The sequence below is a fragment of the Acomys minous genome (genome assembly GCF_964271855.1).
Source record: "Acomys minous genome assembly, chromosome: 12".
Taxonomy (NCBI): domain Eukaryota; kingdom Metazoa; phylum Chordata; class Mammalia; order Rodentia; family Muridae; genus Acomys; species Acomys minous.
In genome coordinates, this window is record NC_140493.1 from 93,063,736 (window position 1) to 93,083,949 (window position 20,214).

The window sequence follows — 20,214 nt, forward strand, 5'->3', positions numbered from 1 at the left end:
TTAGTTTTTATTACCCGGAGCATTTGTAACTACTGAGTTTTTCTTTTCAGTGTGGTAGCAGAGCTCGGACCTACAGCCTCATGCGTGCTAGGTGAGCACTGCGACGGGAGGCTATGTCCCCAGTAGAATTAAGGTAGGAAACAAGATTAATGTCCTGAAGATGACACTGAACTTAGCTCCGTACAGTTCTTCAAAACATCTGCCCCCTTAACTTCTGTGTCTCAATCTTCAAACCTACTAATGACGGGGAGATGTAGGTGTTTGGGGGGGGGTGCAATAAAAACAGGTTAATATGTAAGCCTAGTGTGGTGGCGCACGCCTTTAATCCCAGTGCTTGGGAGGCAGAGGCAGGAGGATCTCTGTGAGTTCGAGGTCAGCCTGTTTTACAGAGAAAGAGAGAGTTCCAGGACAGCCAAGTCTACACGAGAAACCCTATCTCAGAAAATTAAACAAAATAAAACAAAACAACAACCAAAAACCAACCCACAAACTGGTTAATATGCATAAGTACATAATACAGCACCTGAGAAGAGTCAGCCCCCCAGAAGGGCCAACGGTTCTTTTTTTTTTTTTTAAGTTTTTATTTACTTTTACTATGTATACAGTGCTCTGCCTGCATGTACACCTGGAGGCCAGAAGAGGGCGTCAGATCACATTGTAGATGGTTGTGAGCCACCATGTGGGTGCTGGGAATTGAACTCAGGACCTCTGGAAGCGCAGTCAGTGCTCTTAACCTCTGAGCCATCTCTCCAGCCCTGGGCCAACAGTTCTTTCATGCCTACCACAGACTTCTTTCTCCCCACCTCCATCTTAACCCAACTCAGCCAACTTTTCCCAAGTCAATACTCTGACTGATAGACAGCTCTTGCTACCCTTCTCCTTAACCAACACTGTTCCACAGAATAAAATATACCTTCCTTTTAAAATGAGGTATTCTGCGGGGCAGGAGAGATGGCTCAGCGGTTAGGAGCACTGACTGCTCTTCCTACAGGACCTGAGTTCAATTCCCAGCAACCACACGGCAGCTCACAAGTGTCTGTAACTCCAAGATCTGACACCTTCACACGGACATACATGTAGGCAAGACACCAATGAACACAAAATAAAAGGCAAACAAACCAATAAAATAAGGTATCCCTTGTCTTATTTTGATTGTATGTGTTTGTGCATGCCCATGTGTGCACGTACCACAGCATGCCTTTGGTGGTCAGAGGATAACTTGTAGGGGTTTATTCTTCTACTGTGTGAGCTGTGGGGACTGAACTCAGGTTGTCAGGCTTGGTGGCAATCACCATTATCCACTGAGCCATTTTGCTGGCCCCAATTTCTTAATCAGTTTCACTGACATAAGGACTTCTACAGACAAGAACCTACAGGAGGATGGGCCAGAGGCACTGTGAGTCCTGTTCTCCCAGCTCGGAAGGAGAGTGCAGAAAACTGTGAAGGACAAAGGAGGCATGAGAATAGCTAGGCTTGCATGCACACACACACACACACACACACACACACACACACACACATGCACACACACATGCACTCACACGCGCACACACACACACACATGCACACGCATGCACACACATGCACACACATGCACACACATGCACTCACACACACACACATGCACACACACATGCACACGCATGCACACACATGCACTCACACACACACACATGCTCATACACTGTGATTGCCTCCATGGAATGCCCACAATAGGCAAATTCAAAGAGAGAAAACAGGAAGGGTGGATTTTTGGGGGGAAGTGATGAAAATGCATCAGGGTCAGACACTGGTGATGGTTGTACACCATCCAAAAGACACTGAATTCTGGATTTCTTAGGAGGCGATGTGGCCAGTGAAATGGCTCTCAGGTAAAAGCACTGTCATACAAGTCTAATGACCTGAGTTTGACCCCTGCAACCCACAGTGGAATGAAGAGCAAACACTCAAAAGTTGTCCTTTGACCCCTACAAGCATGCCCATGGCGCGCGCGCACACACACACACACATGCACACACACTCACACATACACACACACCAAACAAAATAAAAAGGTGAATATTATGATATTTGATTCTATCTCAATAAAGTTGTTATTGAAAAAGAGACAGAAGTCAGGCACGGTGGCACACACCTTTAATCCCAGCACCAAGATACAGAGGCAGGGGGATCTTTTTGAGTCAGGGGCCAGCCTGGTCTACATAGAAAGTTGTAGGCTAGCCAGGGCTACACAGTGAGACCCCGTATTAAAAAATAAAATAAAACACAGACAGAAGTAGGACACTTGACCCCCATCTCTTAATGCCAAGAGGCCCTGTCTGTGCCGTGTGTATGTGTGTGTGTGTGTGTGTGTGTGTGTGTGTGTCCTGCTGCCACTGCCCGTGCCCCAAGGACTTGTGGTGAGTTGGCATGCTGCTCCCTGTACTTTTCCGCACGTTGTCACGCTTCATATTTTAAAAGAGAAAGAAGAAAATAGAATGCGAAACCTAGTACCGGGAGACTCTGATATTTTAGCTAAGGCTAGGGCCAGTTGGCAGATGTACCGAATGTATAAACATTGGTTCTGATCTGAAACGTTCCAGGCGAGGAGCCAGCATTGCAAACTATTAAACCTCCCGGCACCCGCTGAGGACTGAGAGGAGGATAAAGGCCAGGTCCCCGGTCATGTTCACGGTCTCACTGTCAGTGTCAACATTATTACTGTCTTAGGTGGGGATGGTCGCCGCATAGGGAGAACTTTGAGAGACAGAAAATATGAAAGGCAGGATTAAGTAGAGGCTCAAGACTATGTTCATACTGGCCTGCCATCGAGCAAGGTTAGAGTCAAATGCCCGGATCCAAAAGTAGGTCAATACCAGATCCACCTGCCCTTTAAAAAAAAAAAAGAAAAGAAAACAAAACGGAAAAGGCCCAACACTAGCTTATAAGCAACCAGAAAGGCAGTTCTCTTTTAGGAAACGGATTATATTATTAAGCAGATCGGAAGGGAACAGGAGTAAAAGTGTTTGGCCCACAAAGAAACAAACAAGGAAGAACTGGCCCAGGCAACACAGATAATAACATTCTAGGAAGACGATCAGTCATACGTCTTCACCTCACAGCCGAGTCACCGTGTGTTACTGTAGGAAGGAAGAGGTAAAGAAGGGAAGGACAGGAGGGAAAGAAAGGGCAAGCTGCTTGGTAAGTGCAGAAAGTAAGCCTGCTAGTGGGCTTCGTACATTTGAACTTCTCACGGAAATACGATGTTCATTTATATTATTTAAAAAAAAAAAGATTTATTTATTTATGTACACAGTGTTCTGCCTGCATGTATACCAGCAGGCCAGAAGAGGGCACCAGATCTCATTATAGATGGTTGTGAGCCACCATGTGGTTGCTGGGAATTGAACTCAAGACCTTCGGAAGAGCAGACGGTGCTCTCAACCTCTGAGCCATCTCTCCAGCCCTGTACATTGATATTATTGCAATATACATAAGCTCAAAAATAAAACAGGCTGGGCCAGGGGGACGGCTCAGCTGATAAAGCACTGAGTGTGCTGACACTAGGATCTGAGGTTCAATCCCCGGGATCCATGTCGAACAGCAGTTCACGCTTGTAACCCCAGGGCTGGGAAGGCAGCCATGAGGATCCCTGGAGCTTGCTGGCCGATATAGGCCAGCTGACAAGTGCCAGCCTCACTAAGATACCCAGTCTCAACCTTCCTAATGCCACGACCCTTTAATACAGGTCCCCATGTTGTAGTGACCACGGCCATAAGATTCTTCTCATTGTTACATCATAACTGTAATTTTGCTACTGCTATAATTAATAATATAAATATCTGTGTTTTCTGATGGTCTTAGGTGACCCCTGTGGAAGGGGTGTTTGACCTCCCCCCCCCCACAAAGGTTTACGACCCACAGGTTGAGAACAGCTGGTATGGAACAATTGAGCAAGACACTCAACATTGACCTCAGGCATCTATACACATGACCATGCACACACACACACACACACACACACACACACACACACACACACACACACAGAGTAGACCCAGACAAGGAGCATCACCGCTGCTAAAGCCAGTCTCTGAGAACAGAATGTTCTTGCTGTTGCTATTCACAAAATAAAGAGGAGGCTGGAGACACCGCCCAGCAGCGGGGCTATGGCCAAGAACGCACAAGGCCCTGATACCAACCCCCTGAACCTTTCAAACCAAAAGAGACGGGAAAAGGTAGGTCAGTAGGTGAATCTGGGGGACGGCACCGTAGCGGAGGTTAGGGAAAGTGGCACTCTACACCTCCAGAGCTGATAGGCTAAGAAGAAAAGAACTAAACTATGAAGAATGAGGAAGAAACAATCAACAGTGCCGGACTCTGCAGCCCCCCCCCCCCACACACACACATGGCCTTTTGGCATGGTCCCTGGGCAAGGATGACAGAACACACACGAAACGCATGCTGTTTCTCAGTTGAGGAACAGAATGCAGCACTGGGGGCAGCTCTGCCAGAGAAATGTGAATAACAACTGCAACTAAACTACACGCCTGGGCAAATAAAGGAAAGAAAGAAAGAAAGAAAGAAAGAAAGAAAGAAAGAAAGAAAGAAAGAAAGAAAGAAAGAATCAAGAAGCAGACAAAGGCTGGGCGGCGGTGGCACACACCTTTAATCCCAGCACTTGGGAGGCAGAGGCAGGTGGATCACTGTGAGTTCAAGGACAGCCTGGTCTACAGAGCAAGTTCAGGCATCCAGGGCTATACAGAGATAGATACCCTGTTTCGGAAATAAAAAAAAAAAAGAAAGAAAAAAAGAAAAGAAGCAGACAGATTCCTCTAATTCCAAATTGTAAGCTCTAAGGAATGGCAGAATACAAAACAAAACAAAAGAACAAAGCAGAATTGATTTAGATACAAAGGAGACAGAGGTATTTAATGTCAAGAGCACATTAAATGCAAAAAAAATCACAGGCTGGAGAGGCGGCTCATCGGGTCAGAAGCTTATGGACAAGCCTGATGACCTGAGTTCAGTCTCCACGTGCCACATGGGAGAAGCAGCAGCTCCTGCATGTTGTCCTTTGATCTCGGTATGTAGACTCACTTACACACACACACACACACACACACACACACACACACACACACACACGGGGTGGGGGGGGAGAGGGAGGTGTTTGTTTATTTTCTGAGACAGGGTCTCTCTGTGTAGCCTTGGCTATCCTGGACTCACTTTGTAGACCAGGCTGGCCTCGAACTCACAGCGATCCACCCGCCTCTACCTCCCTCGTGCTGGGGTTAAAGGCGTGCGCCACCACTGCCCGGGCCTGTTTGTTTATTTTTTAAAGCAGAAACACAGCTTTAAAAGACCTTATTGAGAGAATGAAAGAAAGTTTGGGATGGCTTATATGTTGGTTATTATTGTGTCTTCTGTGGCCTTAAAGCGGCTGTATGGCAGAAGATGACCCTGAACTTCTGATGCTCCTGCCTCTGCCTCTGGAGTGCTGGGGTTACCACGTGGTAATCACACACTGTTTATGCACTGCCGAGGACCCCACCCAGGGTCTTGTACATGCTGGGCGAGTGCTTTCCTATCTATCAAGGGCACATTCCCAGCCTTCGAGTCAGAGTTGAATGTCTTGAGGGTGACGGGGTGTTGGGGTTGTGCTAGGAAGTGCCCTGGTTCTTGGCGCACGTACTCTAGCCTCTAAGGCTAAGGGGTCACGAAGTCTGCATTTTCACCTTCAAAAGAAGGGAAGCGTGGTGTGTGTGGGGAGTGATAACACAGATGTGGCAACTGTTCACAGTTGGTAAAGTCTGTCTGGGACTCGCTCACTTCTGTTCTTTCAACTTCCCAGGACAGTAACTTATTTTCAAAATCAGAATTAAGAGCAAACATTTTAAAAAGAGAAAAACAAGGCCATTAAACTAGCAATTGGTGTCTCCTCTGGAACTGGTCCTGAGTGGTTCTAAAAGTCTGGACTTCTCTGACTGTGCGCTGTGGGGGGGCGGGTGGGGGTGGTGGGTGGTGGTGGTGGCGGTGGAGATGCCAGCACCCTTGCCTGGGCATACGCATGACCATCTCCAAGTCCAAACCTAACAAGCAACTTGAGCAGCCATTAGAGAAGAATTTACCGCTGTACTGTTTTCCAGATGACTGCAAGCGTTTGCTGGAACCCATAAATAATGGCATCTGCGTTACAGAAAATAAGAAACATGTTCCCAATATTTTCTTCATTAAAATTCATAGCCTCTCTCTTCCCATTGAGAATTACAGTACTGTTTCCACTTAGCAAAAAATTGCTTTGAAGAGTGTTTTGTTCTAGGTCAACTCCTAAGGGCAACCATTAGCTAAATAGTATGAAATATTATGGGAGAAACTGAAAATAACATAAAACTGGGGGATGGGAAAGCTGTAACATATTAACCAGATGGAATGACACACAGCCACCTAAATCACATATAGAGGTGACTACACTGAAATGCAAACACCATGTCAACACGTTTTTGAGGATTAAGAAAAGAACATAGTAAAAGTGTTTACAGAAGTCTAGGGAAGAAAAACCAGAGAAAGGTCGTAACAGTGTAAGCACCTGTTACATTAAGCAAAGGCATTTTGGGGTTGGTTTTTTTTTTTTCAGTTATTAAATTGTGTCTAGAATTTGGGAGTGTGTTCTTGGCATGAGTGAGGTCACAGGCTTGATCCCCCATCTCGTATCACAAACTAAATCAGCTTTTCTTTCTTTCTTTTTTTTATAAAGTATTTTTTAAGATGTATTTATTTAAGTACACAATGTTTTGAATGCATGTCCACCTGTATGCCAGAAGAGGGCACCAGATCTCATGATGGATGGTTGTGAGCCACCATGTGGTTGCTGGGAATTGAACTCAGGACCTTTGGAAGAACGGTCAGTGCTCTTAACTTCAGAGCCACCTCTCCAGCCCCAGCTTTTCAAAACATAACAGCTGAAATATAAAATCAGTAACAGTGGACCCCATGGAAACTAAGTTTAAAGAGTTATGCAGACACAGAAGATGGGTCGGGTAGGATAGCACAGGCTCTACTATTAGCACTTGAAAGTCTGAGGTGTCAGGACCCCGAGCTCAAGTCCAGCCTGAACCACACAGTGAGTACCTGAGACAAAGACACACACACACACACACACACACACACACACACACACACAGGAAGGGGCTACAGAACGGGGCTCAAGAGTTGAGAGAGTTTGCCAGGTACCAGTCAGGACCAGAGCTCGGGTCCCAGAAGCAACATAACAAGCTGGCAAAATGCCTGTCACTCTATTTCAGAGGGATCCAGCCCCTTCTGGTCTCCTGCTCATGCACCTGCTCATACGTGTGCACATATATCCATGTACACACACACACACACACACACACACACACACACACTATTAATTAGTTTCTTTTTTAAAGACATAGGAAGAGACTATTTCCCAGATTGTCAGTGCCCAGGTTATGACACTGCCTTACCAACTAGATATCCTTGATTTTAAGTAGGGCATGAAACAGTAGAACTTTAGTCACAAAATATTTCTTTAAAGGACTGCAATCCTATCACTGTCAGATACTTAGCAACTCAATATGTTTTCAAGTAGCGGGTCCGGATTACAAGCGGCGGGTAAGATTAATGTAGAACTGACGTCTATTTATATGTGCTGTCAGCTCTCTTTTCACCCTTGGCATGACCAAACACAAACAAACAAACAAACAAACAAAAACCAACTTAACAGCAACTGCAGATGGAATGAAAAACACAGAAAACCGTTCAGAACAGTATAACAATTCCTTCCAAAAAAAAAAAATCACACTTCTAGCATGTGAATCACACACCTCCCGGAAACTGGCTGGCATGGTGGAGAGTGAAGACCAACAATTCAAACCCTCTGGAAAGCTGCTGGGATGACACGAGGCAACAGAAAACCTCAGCTGTTAGCTCCTGACTTGACTCCTACTAGAGGCTGATGGGACTGCGAGAGAAACAGGCTCGCCTGATCGGTATCAACTCAGTTTGCCCTAAGAACCTACACGTAAGTCCAAACTGGGCTGGAATGGTGTAGCCCAGGCTGGCCTTGATCTCTCGGTCCCACGGCCTCAGTCTAAGTGTTAGCGTTGCAAGAGGGCACCCTACATCACTTCTGCTCATCAGCGCTCACTCTCACTCAACCACCTTTGCTACCAACAGCCAATCTAGGAGACAGACCACGAATACGTTGGAGAAAGCGCACCTACCTACTGAGCGAGAGTCAAATGCAGGTTCAGGTTGCTGTGTTGCGCACACTCACATGAATTACCATCCATTTTTACTTTGGGTCACAGACATGGTATTTTGCATAAGAGCTTCTTGCTTAGAAAATTAAAATGTTTTCCTGCCAGGAAAAAACAAACAAACAAAAAAAACCGGTTACTGGAAAAAAAAATGGTTATTCAGGTAGAAGACTCAATATCACTATCAGGACATTTAATGATGAGACGAGTTGAAACGGCAGGCTGTCCACCCTCACGACCACTGGGGACTCTGCCATCAAAACGGAATCGCTTTTGCTAAATTCTTTCACTGTGCAGCAGCTAACATATCTAAACACAGCTCAGCACCACGACCAGGGGCCCTGTGCAGGGCCTCCTGCTCCTAATGGTTGGTGCCTTTGGCAGCAGGGCTAGAGGCAGAATTCTGTCTACCCTCCTTCACCGTTTCACCGGCTGCGATGTTACAGGAAGAAGCAAAGAGCAGCGATTTCCTTCCAAAAGGTCAGCTGCTTCCGACAGACCAAACAGAGAGCTGCAAGTTCTTGCCAACTTCCCCTCTGCCGCTAGTACGCAATCACATCTTGTTTCCAGTAAAGCTCCCAAGAAAAACAAGCAAACGGAGACCCAGGATGTCTGCCACCAAAGGGTCTTTCTTGGCTGCCTTAAGCTGAAAGCAGCAGGACCGGGAGGCCCCCTGGTTTCTAAACAGCAAGGGCACTGTTAAGAACTGCCAGCTTCAAAGCGAGATCATTCTTGGGAGGAGGTGCGGGGAAGGCCAAGAACCATCTTAGATTTTAACTAATTGTTTATTTCCCCCCCCCACCTTCTGTATGTTTTGTGCGGGGTGCGTGTGTGCCGTGGCACGTGTGTGGCAGTTAGAGGACAGAGTCTGTTCTCTCCATCCACTATTTTGGTCCCAGCAACCAAACGTGGGTCCTCAGGCTTGGTGGCAAGTGCCTTTAACCACTGAGGCATCGTGCTGGCCTCCCCACTCTTATGTTTTACACGAACAATCCAGAAGTCTCTATCTGAAAATAAGATAGCAATATGGTGATAAGAGTGACATTTAAGGTCTCTGTGTGATTGACAAAATTAAAATGTCAGCCTTTTCTTAAACTAAAGGCAAAAGTAGCCATGGGGGCTAGAGAGATGGTTCAGCTGTTAAGAGCACTGGCTGCTCTTCCAGAGGACATAGGTTCAATTCCTGGCACCCACATGGGTAGCCCACAACGGTCGGTTAACTCCAGTTCCAGGGGCTCTGACACCCTCACATGGACATACATGAAGGTAAAACACTGATGCATGTCAAAAAAATCATTTAAAAAAATTAAAACAAACCAGTCTAACAAAAAGCCTAGCCATCCACTATGCCTGGCATGCACTCGGTGCTAAAGCCCCAGAAGCTCCAGAGAATGCACATACAGTTTCTGAGATTACACGTGGAGAAAAGACCACCAAGCTGATGAGCAAAGAGAGGATTAAAGTCTTCTTCAGATCATAATGCCAAATGCTTTAAATGAGGCTGGAGGTTTTAGTGCCCACTCCCCCCTCAACAGCACTGTAGTCTGGCACAGACTTGTATAAATGAAGACAGTGCCAAATTACAGGAGGGTTTGTATTTGGTTCTCCTAGAGGTCACAGTGTAAGATCCCAGTGCAAAGAAGGAGATGAGGAAAAATGAAGGGTTTAAAGGTTTCTCTGTCTGCTAAGTTCCTGCCTTAACTCTTACATATGTCTTGCAAGAAAATGTGATGGGCTAGACCGGGAAGAGAGCTTCCGTTGGTAAAGAACTTGTCTGGCAAGCACGAGGGCCTGAGTCCAAATCCCTAGAGCCCACAGTGGTGAATGTTTTATAATTCCAGGAATGGCAAGACATAGGAGACAGACCTAAGGTTGCTGCCCACCTAAGACAGTCTACTTGATTAGGTTCCAGGCCACCAAGAGGACTTGTCAAACTAAAGGTGCAAGGTGTCTGAGGAATGACACACAAACTTGTCTTCTGACCTCTCCACACATGAACACACACACACACACACACACACACACACACACACACACACAGGAAAAGAAAAAAATAACATATATGACGAGTCCCTCTGACAGGCTCGTATGGCATGCTACCCGCTCCGTGTGGTTTCTAACTACTTTCTTTCAGGTTGTGGTGGCAAGAGAGACACCAGGCTTTTTGTGGGAGGCGCTCGCTCCTCTGCAGAAGCTTTGATGATGGAGAGCTTAACCCCAGGCTCAGAGCAGCCTGCAGGAGATGAAGACAACTGAGAGCTCCTGGGGTGAAAACACTTGTTACATAGGCTAAATTAGGCTACATACTGGAAACAGGTTCATGTTGACACAAAGTAAGAGACTTAATCTCCACTCCTCTGCTTCCCAGCAGCAGGGGGGGCTGGCACTCACCGGAGAAGGCAGTGGCAGAAGAAACAGTGGTTCTGGTAAGCAGAAGATATGAAAAAGACCAAGGAGCTATTACCACATGCCATGCACACCTGTGCACTCTGCATCTGTCCTCAATAAATCTCTCAAGGACACCTGAGGTGTCTCTAAATAGTGTCACTATGCTACAGATGTGGCAACAGGCTTAAGAGTTAGGGCTCTCAAATTCCCTAAGAGGCCTCACACCTTCAGACAGCATGCGCTCAGCCACACGGCTTTGCTCATGAACGAGTCTCACTATTGATGGCCGTGGAGATGAGTCAGTGGATAAAGGCCCTGACATCAAACCTGACAATCTGAGTTTGATTCCGGGGACCCACATGGTAGAATCAGAAAACAGATTCTTTTTTTTTCCTTTCTTTCTTTTTTTTTTTGAGACAGGGTTTCTCTGTGTAGTCTTGGCTGTCCTAGACTTGCTTTGTAGACCAGGCTGGCCTCAAACTCACAGAGACCCGCCTGCCTCTGCCTCCCGAATGCTGGGATTAAAGGCGCACGCCACCATGCCCGGCTCTAGAAAGCAGATTCTTGCAGTTGTTCTTTGACATCTGCATGTACACTGTGGCATACACATGCATTTGTACACACACACACACACACACACACACACACACACACACACACACACCCCAAAGCAGTTCTTTCTGAAGCATACCCCTTTGTCCTGAGGCTGCCTTAGAGTAAAAGCTACAGAATAAATTATCCTAGAGTACAATTTCCAAACAGACACAGCCTTTAAAAAAAGCTTTAAATCAGAGTCCTTCTGCAAGGCGTTAAACATCACTGGAGGCAGCCATAGGAGGACTTGGTGTCCTCTTCATTCTTCTGAACCAATCAGAAGTCAGCTGAAAAAAGATTGTAGAGGGGGCCAAGGGGAGAACCATCCTGGGAGCTGTGTTGAGGAGAACGCCTTGGTCCTGACAGCTCACCGTCAGGATGGGCAGGGAGCCGTGCTAAGATGCCAGCTGTACTAATCCGAATCACAGGCCGTGCTCAACTCTGGATTTCATCAAGGGACAATGCCACTCACACTGAAGAGAAAACACTTCATCAACTATGCCAGGAGGGGCAGGACAGGACTGTCCAGTGCAGAGAGGGCTGAAGCTGGGCATCACCTGGGAAGCTGTTGACAAAACAGTAATGACTTAGCGTCCCTTTACCTAATGCTGGTGCACCTAAACCCAGAGAGGTGTGAGTCCCTGTGCTACTAAGTAAGCCACAGAAATAACTATGTTGCTGTCTCAGTGTGCTTTAAATATGAGTTGAGTGCCAGGAATCCTCATCGGTCACCAAGCCATGCTGGGAAGAAGCAGACAAAGGGAGAGCACCTCTGGATTTTACCATATATGTGACCTGTGGAGGGGGAAACTGAGGACAAGGACACCTGGCCCTCCCAAGCTCTTAAGAAAGAAGGTCCCTTGTACTCTTTGAGAGAACAGCAATGCTGTGTGCTGCGTCCTTCATCAATTTGATCATCTCAGTTTTAAAGGACAGACTGCATTACCTTCTCTAGAGTTACTATTTACCCTGTGCTCTACATGGTACATGGTAGGTATTTGGTAATTGAGCATTACATATAATTTCAGTAGATTCCCATGTGACGAAGGGAACCAAATTGGGAGGAATAGATAGTAGGGCCAATTATTTCCTTCAATGTGTTATTTTTAACACGTTACTTGAATCCTCATTACAGGAGTAACGGGAGTGAATCACATTTTATAGAAGCTGTGACGGAGGTTTTGACTCATCATTAGTGTAATCAACAGATGAACCATCCACAAACATCGTGACAAGTTTGTAAATTAGAGCTAACGGCTTACTGCAGTGGCTCCAAAGAAAAGAAGGACACGGGCTGTGACAACGCTGATCTGAGCTTGAAGCTTCAAAAAAAAAAAAATTCCCTTCATCTCCGAGCAAACTAAACTGTTTCCTTGAATGACACGGCAAGAAAGAAGTCTAAATGGAAGGGACAGCGCTAACAGCGACCCTGCACGCCTTCGGTTACCACGCTTGCCGCTAAATGGCACCCAGAGAGCTGTGTTACCATGCCGAAACAACACGATGAGGCCCGACATCCCCGATGCAGATTAAGATTGGGAAGATGACACACACACAGAACCGATGTTATTCTTTTCCCTCCCGAGAGTTCTTCAGGCTGTAGGACACAATGCCAACTCAAGATGATATTTCAGTAGAAACAGCCACCTTTGACTACTGACGCTTTGTAAATTCGAGACGTATTTCCACGAAGCGTGGTAAACTTAGCTACGGATGTCCCCTGGTCCCTGCCAAAACTGACAAGCTGCTTGCTCAAAAGCTGTCACTAATTAGCTACGGCTGTAAAGAACACCGAAGGAAGTGCCAATAAAAGCATATTGAAATGAAAGAAGGCCCTAGAACAAGGACTGGAAAACAGAACCTATTTGTGGCTGGTACACACACACACACACACACACACACACACACACACACACACACACACACACACACGCAGTCTAAATCTGGGAGAAGTGGGGGTGGGGCAGTAACGACTATAGATGCCAGTTCCTCTTTATACAGGAAGGGTAGGAAGATGCTCCTAGGATGTCACGGAGTCCCATCTCTGCTCTTGTCACCTTTCCAGGAAGGACCCGAGCACAGGTAAGTCTTCTCTGTCGGGTTCTCTATCTCTGGTCCATTAGCACCTGTGTTTGTAAATACCACTGTAAGACTGGAATCTTCCATGTGCTTCTCATAGTCTTCTGGCTTCAGTTGAAACATTTACGGTTCTGGATTGAACTGCTGGCCTTATGTTTCACGGGTTGAGAAACGGAGTCAAGGGAAGCAGTGTGGGGCCACTTGATACGGGGGTGGGGGTGGGGTCCAGGTGGCTCTCTAAGGTTTTTTGGCCAGCCTGCCTAATCGGTGCCAGTAAGAGACTCTGTCTCAATAAACAAGATGGAAGCCGGGAACTTGCTCAGGGGGTAGTGCCTGACACACAAAGGCAAGGATGTGAGTTCCTATCCCCAGAACGCACACACATTTCCCATGGGCATAGGAGCCACCTGTAACCCCAGGCTCGGGAGATGCAGGAGAACCCACAGAGACTAGTCACATGTGCAGGCTCTGCTTTAAGGAGAGACCCTGTCTCAATGATTAAAGTGGAAGAACAATCAAGGATAATTCTTGACAATAACCTCAGATCTTTATACACACACACACACACAGACACACACACACACACACACACACACACCCGTGCACGCACGAGTTCCGAACCAGAAGCTGAGGTGTAGCTCAGTGGTAGAGCACAGGGCTCTGGGCTCCATCTCCAGCACCAGAGAAAACAAGATTCCATTTGAAAGCTAAATTCAGATTTTTTTTTTTTAAGTCAGGGTCTCATGTAGCACAGGGTGGCTTTGAACTTGCTATGCAGTGAAGGCTGGTCTTGAACTCCTGATCCTCCCCTACCTCCATCCCTGAGTGCAAGAATTATCAAGCTTGGAACACTTTTCAAGTCATTCTCCGAGGCCATCTCCCCTTCCCTCCTTGTTATATCTGTAAGAACATTATAGCTAGCTCTGGCATGGTTTTTGCGTTCTGCCCTCTGTATCTCTCTCTGCTTTAAGGTGAGCTACTGGAGAGCTGGGACTACTTCGTTTCTATCTGGACCCAGAGGGTCAGGTTGCCTCTGTGCCAACTACTCAAAAAAAAAAAAATTAGAATGAACAAGAAAGAAAAAGAGAAGGAAAGAAGGGAAGGAAGGGGAGATATAGAAAATGTGAGGGAAAGGAAGAAAAAAAATATAGTAAGAATGGGGGAGGCGAGACCGTCGACAAACATGGGCCTATGATTTCATAGTGGGGTCCGCCATCAAACCCTCTTTTGTCGCTCGGGCCCTCTGTGTGGAGAATGCTAAATGTCTGCGTAAGCAATTACAGCAGCGTACCAGTGGTTGTCCAGCCCATAATGAAGTTTAAAGGAGAACAATTTGTTTCATGAAACATGGAGAAAGACTAATCTCCGATATTACTGCTAGCGCAGGCTTATCAGCAGGACTCGGAGGCGATAAGCCCGCAGGCGTCCTGAGTAGGAATCACAGCTTCAAAGGCTTAATGCCCCCCTAGTGGTGTGCCACCAACTGTTGCATTAACTCCTCTCTGGAGCCTTCCTGTGTGCGCATCACTACCTAGGTCTGGGCACAGAGCAAGAACTAGAGCACCAGGGAGGAGAGGGCTGTCAGGTCTCCGAGGAGGGGAGGAGAGCGTGGCAGTGACAAAGGGACAATAGCTGTGTGAGTCCCCTTAGGTGAGGTTCACAGAGGAGTCCAGTTCATGCAGACAGTAGACTGGTGGCGGCTGGGGTGAGGGCAGATGGAGGGTTATTCTTTAACGAACAACTTTTGTTTTGGATGACAGGGCGATTGCACAACGCGTGTGTGTGTGTGTGTGTGTGTGTGTGTGTGTGTGTGTGTGTGTGTCCTTAGTGACACTGAACTGACCACTTGAAAAGTGGTTCAAGTCAGGGCTGGGGACGTAGAAGCTTGGTGATGGCTAGCCTAGCCCATATGAGGCCAGGACAGACCACAGTCTCTCTGCCTGCCAAAGTTTTTAAATAGCATGCCTTATTATGTGTTACTACAATTTTTAAAACCAGGGAGCAATTTTATCTAGTAGCTACGTACTCCCTGCCCTGCCCTCACCTTTAACTCTGCAAATGCAAAGGAAGCCAAGCGCTCTCCTGTCTCTTTCCTTTCTTCCACAGAAAAGGGCAAGTCTTCCTGAAAGTTGATGCTCTCTAGATACACCAGCTGTGCTGAGACTGAAGGGGAATAAAGGGAATCAAGGTGTCAATCAAAGGTGCATCAGTGAGCATCTCCCTTGCCTTCAATACAGAACTGGAGCAAGCCTCTCACAGAAACAGAAAACATTTGTTGGGCTCCCATTACATGCCAGGCTCAGCTGTAGATACCAATATACAGTGATGACCATAGCAGGCACACATTCCCCAAACCTGAACGCTAGTATCTCATATTAAATGCCTGGAAGTTGTTGTGCATGCTTTAATTGTGCCTCTGCTATATTTCATGGTCTTGTTCTCCATTTTCTTGCACTTCTGTTGAGGGAAAGAGGATGCCACCAGATTCTAAAACCTTACAGGTGAGCATCATAGTGTGTGTATCCAAACCAATACTTGAAAAGATACCTTTAAAAGTCTGCCAAAACATCAGAGCAACAGGGATTACTGACTTTGGGGAAGTCTCAAACGTGTGCAGGCAATTCCTGATCAAATCAGGGCATCTGCTCACCACTGCCAAAAGCTGATCATCTTTATGCACCGAACAGATGGGGGTCACGCAAGGACAAGACAGGGGAGAGTGAGTCTAGCCCTCTTCTACGGTGCAGTTTTACTTGGTGGGGGACTAGACACAATCAAACCAAATCCTCTTTCAAAGAGGATCTGCAGATTAATCACTACCAAGTATGGAGTTAAGTTCCACGGGGATGAATGTCCTCGCACAAAGGGAGCAGTACAGGTGGCAGGCAATCTCTTTTCCCCACAGAATAAAATGTAGGTCAAACGCCACTAACACAGAAAATGTCATCACGCTTACAACCTGCGTGTAACAAAAATACGTGAAATATTTGAAAATGACCACTTGTTTCTTAATTCAGCACTGTGGAGCCATCAACATAATAGACTTTAAAGCAAAAGACATCGGTTACCTTGGACCATGACAACTTTCACATGGGCTCTTAAATTTCCATCTTTAAGGAAACGACTTCAGAATTCTAGATTATGCTGTGAGGATATATTTATGGGAACCATCCCTCATTATTAACTTCTTGTTATATTTTTGTATGGATTTGGGGAGTGTGGGTGCCACAGCACCCATGTGGAGGTCAGCGGACAACTAGAAGGAGTCCGGTTTCTCTTTCTGCTGCTCGGGTTCTGGGGTCTGTTCTCCGGGTGACAGGGCTGGGAACAGGCATCGTCACCAGCTGAGCCATCTCTCCAGCTCCATCTCTCATTTCTTATGGAGATATAAATTACATTAATGGAAGAACAATTCGCATCAAGATATTTTCAATATTACAGTGAACTTAACGCTTGCCTTGGAGTAAAGCTAATGAGAACTGTACTTGACATGTTAATGGCCAACAAATCTGACTTAGGGATGAGGTCATATTCAAAGCAACACAGAAGTTGTATCCATTTCCTCAGAGGTTGCTTTCAGGAACTAGGGGGTCTAAAACGACTGTCAGGATTAAACAATGTAGGCCCAGATTGGGGGCACATGCTTATAACCCCAGGACTTGGAGACAGAGCGAGGACAATCACGGGGTGCCCGGGGTTCAAGGTAAGCCTGTGCTCCGCCGTGAGACCGTACCTCAAAAAACCAAACCAAACCAGATATGCCAAGTAGGAAGTGGGCTGAGGGACGGAGAAGGCAGAGCTCAGCGCCACCGGCTTGCCAGCATCTCTGCAGTGGAGAAGCTCTCAGGTCTGGTCTTCATGCCCGCCTGGAGACAGCAGCTCTCTCAGAGCCTGGCAGTTTAAGGAGGTCACCTCTCATCCCTCACTGAAAATCACATCCTCACTAGCTCCCCAAACCGAGGGGGAATGTCTGGAGAGAAGCAACTCTTCATTTGTCACTAGATTCAAGCTTAGGACACCGACTTTCATGGCATGGTTAATTTTCATTACTGTGTATCTACATGACGTGTGTGAGAGTGAATGTAGCACAGCAAGCACGTGGCAGTTAAGGGGACAATTTTGTGGGAGTTAATTCTCTCCTTCCACCTTCACCTGGGGTTCCGGGAACGGAACCGAGGCCTCCGTGCTTGGTCAGCAAGTGTCTTTTACCTGCTGAGCCGCCTGCCTCCCTGGCCCCTTAAGCCACCAACTCCGTAAGCATCTTGTCCTGAATAGAAAGAAGCTGAGCTCAAAACATGAGCACGATTTTTGTTTTTCTCAGCAAACTCAGTTTCACAAAGACAAGCGAGAAACCAAAACAATGTACACATACACATCCTGTAACAAAACAAAACCAGCAAAACTCCCAGCTGCCTAAAAGTCGTTTGATCACGGTGAGGCACACCTGAAACACGACGGCTGTTTCAGTCTCAGGGCGTGAGGGCAATTCAGGTGGATGCCTCGTACCCTGCTCAAAGCTGCAGTAAAATCACCCAACGCCCCGTGCTTCCCTGCTCCCCGCCCAGTCTCCTTACAGATGGAACTACACTCCAAAATTCACCTGGGCATGTGCTCTTCGGACCACGGGACACCTCCCCCACGGACACCTGAGAAATTTCTAGAGGAATGCCTGGCAAACCTCTGTTGCTGCAGGCTGGCAAAGCCTTGGTTACCCGTTACACCTCAGGGTTTTGTTTCATTTTACATTTTAAATTGCATTTTTGCCAAGCTATTAGAGAGGGGGCGCATCTATTCCATGGCGCATGTGTGGATGTCAGCAGTTAATTTTAGGACTGGGTTTACTCCTTCCACCGGGGATAGAACTCGTGTTGTCAGGCTTGGCAGCAAAGGCTTTTTCTTTCTTTCTCTCTCTCTTTCTTTGTTTTTTTGAGACAGGGTTTCTCTGTGTGGCCTTGGCTGTCCTGGACTTGCTTTGTAGACCAGGCTGGCCTCGAACTCACAGCGATCCACCTGCCTCTGCCTTCCGTGTGCTGGGATTAAAAGCGTGCGCCACCACGCCCGGCCTGGCCTTTATTTTCTAAGCCCTATTGTTGGCCCTTATTTATCATCCATCCATCCACCCATTTATCTATTTATCTATGGGCTTTTGTTTGAGACATGGTTTCTCTGTGTAGCCCTGGCTGTCTTGGAACAGGCTCTGTAGACCAGGCTGGCCCTGATCTTAGAGATCCGCTTGCCTCTGCCTCCTGAGTGTTGGCACTAAAGACGTGACCTATCACTGCCTGGGTTATTTATTTATTTTCAGACAGGATCGCATATGTTTTCCATGTGGCTAGCTTTAAGTGATTCTCTAGTTTGTATCCCAAAATGGGGACAACAGGTGTGTGCCATCATGCCCACCAGTTTAACGTCTGAGGAAAAGATATTAAAACTTCTTGACAGGAATACTAGGACAAAGAAAGGAACTCCCCCATACCAGTGTGCAGCCCTCCCCACCCCAACTGAGCTTTTCTGCTCCTAAGAGGGGAGGGGCCCAGAGCTGGGGAAACCCTGTGCCGACACCAGAACAGGACTTCAGTCATGCGATGGTGAGAACAAGCCACAGTGCAGCTGAGAGTCAGTGCCCCTTAGACAGCAGTGGCTCCAGTTCCTACAGGGAAAGAGTCCCTCTGTCCATCTGCTGTTTGTGAGCTGGACACCACAAGGCAGGAGACAATCTGCCTCTGTGTTCAGAGACAAGGCAGACCCTTATCCTCAGGTGATGGCATTCCAAGACTCCAGTGAATGCCTAAAGCCTTGGGTAGGACCAAACCCTAAAACAGATGTTGTTATCGGGTGTTTTCTCTATACACACACCCCTATGGCTACATTTGATTTATATATTAGGCACAATAAAAAAAAAATTACCAATTGTCCTGGCTGGTTTATTGTCAAACTGACACAAACTCAAGTTACTCTCATAAGATTAGCCTGCAGACAAACTAGGCATTGTGGCGCACGCCTTTAATCCCAGCACTCAGGAGGCAGAGGCAGGCAGATCTCTGGGTTTGAGGCTAGCCTGGTCTACAAAGTAAGTTCCAGGACAGCCAGAGCTACACAGAGAAACCCTGTCTTGAAGAACCAAAGGGAGGAGGAGAAGAAGAAGAGGGGGAGGAGGAGGAGGAAGAGGAGGAAGAGAAGAAGAAGAAGAAGAAGAAGAAGAAGAAGAAGAAGAAGAAGAAGAAGAAGAAGAAGAAGAAGAAGAAGAAGAAAGCTTTGTAGGCAAGCCTGTAGGGCATTTTTTAAATTAGAGATTGATGTGGGAGGCCCTGCCTACTGTGAGGCGGTGCAACCCCTGGACAGGTGGTCCTGGGTTGTACAGAAAACCAAGCTGAGCAAGTCATGAAGAACAAGCCAGTGTGCAGTTTTTCTCCATGGCCCCTGCTTCAGTTCTCTGCCTCAGGTTCCTGCCCTGACTTCCTGCAATGACGGACTGTGATGTAGAACTATAAGATGAAGCAAGCCCTGTCTTCCCAAGGTGCTTCTGGTCATGATGTTCTATCCCAGCAACAGAAACAAATAACAAGTAATGGTTTGCAATAAGCACAACAATACAGTTTTGTAAGTTAGGTGAAATAAAATATATATTAAAAAAGAAAGAAAGAAAGTTAGATGAAGCCTCTCCCTGAATTGCTCACTGTACACTGTACAGTGCTCGCCTTCTCGTGTAAGGTCACCCATAGGATGAGATGGTGTGACTGGTGTGCACACCGGGACACACAAAGCAGCTGTGAATGGGTTGCTGACATATCTCTAGACCTGGTCTGAGAAGGAAGACTGGCTAACAGTGACTAGCCAGCAGGTGGCATGTTGTCATAAATACCCTGGAGGAAAGGATGGGTAGGCCCAGGTG

The 20,214-nt window shown here is 46.8% G+C and overlaps 1 protein-coding gene across 1 annotated transcript in view; it reads right to left on the reverse strand.

The window, feature by feature from the left end:
• The window catches only part of STAT5B (signal transducer and activator of transcription 5B), a 77,068-nt gene that overhangs the window by 37,002 nt on the left and 19,852 nt on the right, over window positions 1-20,214 (reverse strand). The window contains exon 2 of the mRNA XM_084748780.1: window positions 8,226-8,362. The gene's annotated coding sequence lies outside the window, so the exon portion shown is untranslated. The remainder of the gene's footprint in view (window positions 1-8,225; window positions 8,363-20,214) is intronic.